This window comes from Pseudophryne corroboree, chromosome 6 (assembly GCF_028390025.1).
Source record: "Pseudophryne corroboree isolate aPseCor3 chromosome 6, aPseCor3.hap2, whole genome shotgun sequence".
Lineage (NCBI taxonomy): Eukaryota > Metazoa > Chordata > Amphibia > Anura > Myobatrachidae > Pseudophryne > Pseudophryne corroboree.
The window spans coordinates 47,240,256-47,246,255 of record NC_086449.1 but is presented as its reverse complement, the minus strand read 5'-3'; the positions used below and the strand labels follow the sequence as shown (position 1 = coordinate 47,246,255).

Below are 6,000 nucleotides of genomic sequence, written 5' to 3'. Positions count from 1 at the left end.
AACATAGAACGCCCCAGCAGAGCAGATAATGGTACCTATGTAGTTGGAATATGGTGGGGAACAGGGTACTATAGCGAAAGGCAAAGCTTTCATTTATGGGACATGTTTAACAATCCAGCGTATCAGTCTAAGGCTATCCCCCAAGGCAAACCCCTAAGGCCTCATATAGCTACCTTCAAGGATATGATAGCCATTAACAATCCCACCCTTGAAGACACCCTAGCTATTGAAACTGGTTTCTCTGACATCAATTTCTGGTTAGAATGGATGAAATATAGCGCCAATAAACATAATAAAAGTAACTGCTATGTTTGTGGCAGATCTAGGCCTCACCTAGGCACCGTGCCCCTTAATATACCCCTAGAACAAGAAAGTTGTTTTTTCAGCCTTTACAACGGCACCAAAACCAATGACAGCCAATGTGAAATGTGGAAAAAGGAATACCCCATACTCTCAAAAAACCCCAACCTTGGTAACACAATAACCATATACCCAGGTAACTACACCTGCTACAACTCCACTAGCCACTCTGGCAAGGATTTTAAAAATTTTCCTCCTGGATACTGCTCAGAAACACGTAACACCATCCTAGTTAATCAAACCAAGTCCCTAGGGGACATTTATTATATCTGTGGAGATTTAAAACTCAGAACTAGATTAAATATCCCATGGAAAGGTCAATGTGCCTTAGCCAAAATAATTATGCCATTACACATACTCCCAACTAATGAAGGTTCCCCTACCTCAAACACTGCTCCCACACATAGAAGAAAAAGGGAAACTCCAATAGGTAGCTTCGATCCACATGTTTATATTGACACAATTGGGGTCCCAAGAGGGGTGCCAGACGAATTCAAAGCTAGAGATGAAGTAGCTGCAGGATTTGAATCCTTAATTCCTATAATAACTGCCAATAAAAATGTTGCATGGATCAATTATATCTACTATAACCAACAGAGATTCATTAATGATACCAAAGTTGCACTCAAAGGTATAGCTGAACAATTAGAAGCCACCTCCCAAATGACATTCCAAAACCGTATGGCCTTAGACATGATACTGGCTGAAAAGGGTGGAGTTTGTGTCTACATAAAACAGGTAGAAGGATGTTGTACCTTTATCCCTGACAACACAGGGCCAAATGGTAAAGTTACCCTAGCCATAAAAAAACTAGATGATTTATCCATAGAGCTAAAAAAGAATTCAGGTATTGATAACCCATGGAGCCAATACTTTGGTTGGTTTGAAAATTGGAAACAGGGTCTTGTTCAACTAGGAATCTACATATTGATTGTGATAGTAATTTTTTGTGTTGTTTTCTTTTGCATTATACCCTGCTGCAGAAAACTCGCCACAAAAGGTATTGAAAACTCGCTTATGTATGAAGCCGTCCTTACAATCCTTCCTAACTCCCCTGCAGCCTATAAGCAATACCTAACTGAATATAGAAATAAAAAGCCCCATGTACAGAATCATGTTATTTAAATATATGATTCTAAGAGGGGATTGAAGGGTTAAACATGCTATATGAATTGTTATGTGCTTGAATAAACACGTACGCACTCTCTTCAAGATGCCCTTGTCTGTTCATATAATATAAGGCTTGTGTGTGTCTTATCTTCAAGGACAATTACATACCAGATCAAAACTGTTACTTCTGTGTGTTACTAAATATCCTGCATGTAATGTCGTATGCTACTTCTATTTATCCAATCATTTGCTTGCACATATTGTATACACCCATGTACGTTGTCTTTATAAACCTTTGTTAACCATATAATAAAGCAGAGTGACTCTTAACCCTCAACTGTGTGTTTTATGTATGGGGCTAAGAGCTGCTTTCACTGGTACCAAAGAGATGATTACATCGAGGGGGCACAAAAAGGGTTAATTCCCTTCAGCTACTCCCCTGCATTACGGCGCACCGTGACGTCATGGCCAAGGGACGCAGAAGCAGACCGGGCGTGCTGGGAGGCGGTCGCGCCATGGAGCAGGTGAGTGCGGTTAGAGCACTTAGGATCCTGTTTTGTGTGCTATATATGTTGGTGTTCTTTTGTAACCTGTTTATCTGGCCCTGAGGACGGGGGACATTCCCCGAAACATGTTGGCACAATAAACTGATGTTTATTTAAAGTTACTGCTTCAGACTGCAGAGTGCCACCATCGTTGCATTATATATATATATATATATATATAAAAATATATATACGGTGGAGTCACATTATGGCCACCAGCTGATCGCCGGAGTAACCGCGGTGTGCAGCATGGGCAGCAGCTAGATGGGCTGAACTGTCATGTCAGACACACGTCTCTGGTAGCCCCCAGGTTCATTGTGATGGTGGGCTGTTCACAAACTGCGCTGTGTCAAAAATACTACCACCCTTGGCCCAAAAGCCGATAATCATCCCTTTTTGCAACTCAGATAAATCGCCCCTTTTACTCTTGACAGCAACGAGTGATATGTGTGCAGACGGCCTATCTATCTATCTATCTATCTATCTATCTATCTATCTATCTATCTATCTATCTATCTATCTATCTATCTATCGCTGCCAGATTGTGCTTCACATGGATTTTTCTTGAAGAATAAAACTCTTTACACGTTCATCTAACCGTGAGTGCTGGTAATTTCTTTTTCGAAATTGCTGAAAAAGTGAGTGTGAATATATAGATAGATAGATAGATAGATAGATAGATAGATAGATAGTGGTTTAGTATATTTTGTCGACATTCCTCCTGTCACTGGGGGATTTTGTATATCCCCATTATGGTGGCCATGTTTGTTTGCCTATTTAAATTATTCAGTATTCACTATATTTACTTTGTGCTAATCTATTATTAACAAATATGCACACCACATAACAAAGGTAACAATACATTATTTTTATTAGATCAAGTGATACCTTACAGTACCCTATACGGTATTGAATTAACGGTTTATGCTGGATATCAGTCATTTTCAAAAGACTAATTGTTCTGTATTGGGAGACTGGTCATTCACACAGAAGAAGTTCTGATTGGTTCAGGCCTATTAGAAACCCTATATAACCACCATCTGGCCAGATGAACCCTATCCCTGAAGAAGTTCTGTTGAATGAAACGCGTTGGATGGCTTATGCAGCATTCTTACCTGAGCTATGGACTTGGAACGCCCACTCTTATGAGTGTTGCTTTTGGTGTGGACAATGGGGTTGACTCAGAAGTGGGTGCAGATCACACAGCAGACGCTTATTTTGTGTGTGCGAAATGATGAAAAAGCTGCAGGAGGCATCCTAAGTAAAAATGTGCCCACTGCCGGCTTCTGTGATCCACTGCTGTGTGACCATGGCACGTCTGAGTAACCCTGAGGTTACTCGGGATGTCCAGTGAAATCACGTTGCCAAGGACGCAGCCACTGGCTTCGGCACACCCAGAAAACAGGACCAGCATGCCCCCATTTTCTGGAATTCTGTCCTTCGCTTCCCCAAAATCCAGCAGCTTTCGGGGGCACTCAGGCGACATCACAGACCCAGATCTGCACATCTGCATATGGCTTCTTTGTTTGTGCAGATCTTAAAACATCTGAGAGGTGTATTAACATCAAATGAACGCACATCTCTGAATCAGACCGAATATCAACTTCTGGATCCGGGTGATAAAGTGGACGGCGATAAAGTACCATCCAATCAGCTCCTAACTGTCATTTTTCAAATGCATCCTGTAACATGGCAGTTAGGATTGTCTGGTACTTTAGCTCTCTCCACTTTATCCCTTTACAAAGCTTAGTACATTTGCCCCCATGGCTAGTAACTGTTTGTGTGACAGTTGATCCTCCGACTCACCGCTCTTCAGTGTCAGACTGGAGCATGAAGGGCCCACCGGGGGTATGCAGTAGTAGGGGCCCATGATTAGAGGTGTGGCCAGCTTCCAAAGGAGGTGTGGCCAGCCACCACAGAGTTTTGGCTAACCATTATAGAGTACCTGGTCTGGAGTCCTTGATAATTTATATAGTAATTAATGCTAGTGCATGCATGATAATGTGCCAGATTAATGACAGCAATGTACTGTAGAGAATACATCATAATCCTGTGCAGTATAAGCAGTGGCGGTTCTTGCCACGGGCAAGCAGGACTTTTGCCCGGGGCGCCGCCTTCCGGAGGGCGCTGGCGCCATCCGGAGGGCGCCGCACCGTGGCAAGATCCGCCACTGCTGCCCGCTGTGTCCCCCGTCCGCCTCCGCTGCCCGCTGCCGTCCCCGTCCTCGGCGCCTCCTGTGAAGGGAACTAGACGCTATGCGTCTAGTTTCCCTTCGTGGAGAGTAACTGCTGAGCGGTGCGCGATGACGTCATCGCGCACCGCACAGCAAAGGTCCTCTCCAAGAAGGGAACTAGACGCATAGCGTCTAGTTTCTCTTCGTGGAGAGGACCTTTTGCTGTGCGGTGCGCGATGACGTCATCGCGCACCGCTCAGCATTCAAGCGGCACTTTCAATGTACAGGGGGCGTGACTCACCACGCCCCTTGTATTAGGCCACACCCCTTTCCTGCCCGGGGCGCTCTGCGCCCTTGAACCGGCACTGAGTATAAGGTAACATATGTATAATGTATTATTCAAGTGCACAGTCTAGAACCTGATCCCTAGAGGAGGAGGGCCCCCCAGGCAGTGGGGCCTACCGGTGGTTTACCCTGTACCCCTGTGGGCCAGTCCAAGCCTGCAGCTCTTCCAATAACCAACGACGCAAAAAGCCACTGCCTAGGACCCCTAATGGAAGCGCTGGCCACATCAAAATCTCTTTATAAGAAACCCTTTTATTTTTCAGATTTTATATTAGAATAATGCTTGGTGTCTCTTCAGTTACGGCATAAATGAATCATGCAAGTCAGAGTATGTCGGTGCTGCCTGTATTCAGGGTTGGACCGGCCCACAGGGTTGCAGGGGAAAGCCCCCTGGCGGGCCCCGCTGTCTGACTGCACTTGAATTACACATAATACATATGTTCCATTATTCTGCACAGGACTGTGGTGTATTTTATTTCTATAGTGCGTTGCTGTTATTACTCTGGTACACTGCATACGCTATCAGTATTTACTATATATATTTATCCAGGCCATGCACTCTGTAATGGTTAGCCAAGCCTTTGTGGCAGCTGGCCACACCCCCTCTGGAGACTGGCCACACCCCTACACATGGGCACCCACCTCTGTATCTCCCCGGTGGGCCCTTTATGCAGTGCCGTTTCTAGCGGCGGGCGAGCCGTGCAACCGCACGGGGCGCCCGCCGCGGCACTTCGTGGGTCTTTTTCTCCTCTCCTCCCTCTTCCCGAGCGCTCCTGCTCGGGGGGCGGAGTTTCGCGGAATGACGCGTTTGCGTCGTGACGTCATGACGCAAACGCGTCATTCCCCGAAACTCCGCCCCCCGAGCAGGAGCGCTCGGGAAGAGGGAGGAGAGAAGATAAGCGTGGAAGGAGGAGGCGGCCGGCGGACGTGAGGCGGCCGGACCTGAAGAGCGGGAACATGTAAGTATAATCTCTCTCCCTCTTCCTTCCCCCCCACTTGACACCTGCATGCCGCACTGTGAAAAATCGGGATACCTGTCTGCCGCACTATAGAAAATGGGGATACCTGTCTGCCGCACTATATAAAATGGGGATACCTGTCTGCCGCACTATATAAAATGGGGATACCTGCCTGCCGCACTATATAAAATGGGGATACCTGTCTGCCGCACTATATAAAATGGGGATACTTGTCTGCCGCACTATGTAAAATGGGGATACCTGTCTGCCGCACTATGTAAAATGGGGACACCTGTCTGCCGCACTGTGTAAAATGGGGACACCTGTCTGCCGCACTGTGAAAAATGGGGACACCTGCCTGCCGCACTATGTAAAATGGGGACACCTGCCTGCCGCACTATGTAAAATGGGGATACCTGTCTGCCGCACTATGTAAAATGGGGATACCTGTCTGCCGCACTATGTAAAATGGGGACACCTGCCTGCCGCACTGTGAAAAATGGGGCAC

General features: G+C 46.1%; 1 long non-coding RNA gene across 2 annotated transcripts in view; it reads left to right on the top strand.

The window, feature by feature from the left end:
* Nucleotides 1-908: 908 nt before the first annotated feature.
* The window catches only part of LOC134936046 (uncharacterized), a 406,776-nt gene continuing 401,684 nt past the window's right edge, over nt 909-6,000 (top strand). For both annotated transcript variants that reach the window (XR_010180446.1, XR_010180445.1), the window contains exon 1: nt 909-1,994. This is a non-coding gene — a long non-coding RNA (uncharacterized LOC134936046). The remainder of the gene's footprint in view (nt 1,995-6,000) is intronic.